At 34.2% G+C, this 1,972-nt stretch overlaps 1 non-coding gene across 1 annotated transcript; it reads right to left on the reverse strand.

Moving 5' to 3' along the window:
* Positions 1 to 954: 954 nt before the first annotated feature.
* Positions 955 to 1,027, reverse strand: TRNAV-CAC (transfer RNA valine (anticodon CAC)). Its single transcript has one exon. It is a non-coding gene; the product is annotated as a tRNA-Val (tRNA).
* Positions 1,028 to 1,972: the final 945 nt, after the last annotated feature.

Genomic DNA, 1,972 nt, shown 5'->3' on the forward strand with positions numbered 1-1,972 from the left:
GAAAACCATAATTCAAAAGGACACATGTACCCCAATGTTCATTGCATCATTATTTACAATAGCCAGGACATAGAAACAACCTAAATGTCCAATCATAGATGAATGGATAAAGAAGATGTGGTACATATATACAATGGAATATTACTCAGCCATAAAAAAGAATGAAATTGGGTCATTTGTAGAAATATGGATGGACCTAGAGTCTGTCATACAGAGTGAAGTAAGCCAGAAAGAGAAAAACAAATATTGTATATTAACATGTATATGTGGAATCTAGAAAAATGGTACAGATGAACCTATTTGTAGGGCAGGAATAGAAACGTAGACGTAGAGAATGGACATGTAGACAAAGGGGGGGAAGGAGAGGGTGGGATGAACTGGGAGATTAGGTTTGACATAAATACACTACCGTGTGTAAAACAGATAGCTAGTGGGAACCTGCCGTACAGCACAGGAAGCTCAGCTCGGTGCTCTCTGACGACCTAGATGGATGGGATGGGGAGGGTGGGAGGAAGGTCTAAGAGGGAGGGGATATGTGTACACATATAGCTGATTCACTTCATTGTACAGCAGAAACTAACACAACATTGTAAAGCAATTTTACTCCAATAAAAATATAATAAACTCAAAAATAAAATAAAATAAAAGTCAATTGCTTTCTTTTATGAGCAATAACCACTTAATATCACCTATATATTATCAAGCAAAACTATAAAATACTTAAGCAGGAATAGCCAAGATTGCCCATATGAGGTGAACAATCTAAGCCATAATTAAAGGACTAAAAGATGCCAATTCTTCCCCAACATTAATGTATAAATTCAATGTAATCCCAACCAGAATCCAAAGGAGTTTTACTTAATGGAAACTGACAAATTCTTAACTTCTTCTTCTTTTTTTTTTTTTTTTAATATTTAAGCCTGCGAGATCTTAGTTGCAGCATGAGGGATCTAGTTCCCTGACCAGGGATCGAACCCGGGCCCTCTGCATTGTGAGTGCAGAGTCTTAACCAATGGACCACCAGGGAAGTCCCTGATTCTTAACTTCTTATGTGAAATATGCGCGCGCGCACGCACACACACACACACACACACACACACACAATAATAGCCAAGAAAATTTTGAAAAATGAAGATAAAATGAGGGAGATGACTGTGCTACCACAAAATAGTTATGGCAATTAAACAATGTGTATATATAGTTTTAAACATCAGTATGATAAAATAAAAACAAAGTTAACACACAGACAACTGACTAGGAGAAAAAAGTTTCAACTTCCAGCTGATGAATGATTACTGATTGTTTGTATATATGCACACATGTTTAGTGATTTTATATATATATATATATATATAGTCACTATATATGTATTATGTTATGTATATATTCATTATATATGTAGTCTTTATATATCTCTAGTATATATAAATTACTTATAAAAAGATAAACAACCTGTTAGAAAAATAGGTAAAAAATATGAATAGGTACTTAGAGCTGAGGAAATTAAAATGACCAATAAACATGAAACAAGAGGAACAAAGTCCTCTTTGGTTCAGATCAAACCAATAAGGTTCTATTGTTTTTTGTTCACTATAATGGCAAATTTTTAAAAGACCCATAATGTCAAATAGTATAGGAAAGCGGATGGATCGATACTGGCACAGTCATTTAGGATTGAGATTGTCAGTATCTACCGACTCTTGAGATTTCTAAACCAATGAACCCAGCAATCATACGTGTATAAATACAGTCTGTAGAAAAATTGGCAATGAATTTCATGTCCATCAATAGCATATACCTGTTAAATTGCTGAGAATTCTAACAGCAATTTAAAATAAAGATGATTCTATTTTTATTAAAATTTTCTAAGACATATTCTCCAGTTACTATTGCTATAACAAACTCTCCCAAACTTAGTGAATTAAAACAAACACCAGGAATCAGACAGGGCACAGTGAGACTGCCTGGTCTC

The sequence above is a fragment of the Mesoplodon densirostris genome, chromosome 1 (genome assembly GCF_025265405.1).
Source record: "Mesoplodon densirostris isolate mMesDen1 chromosome 1, mMesDen1 primary haplotype, whole genome shotgun sequence".
Classification (NCBI taxonomy): Eukaryota; Metazoa; Chordata; class Mammalia; order Artiodactyla; family Ziphiidae; genus Mesoplodon; species Mesoplodon densirostris.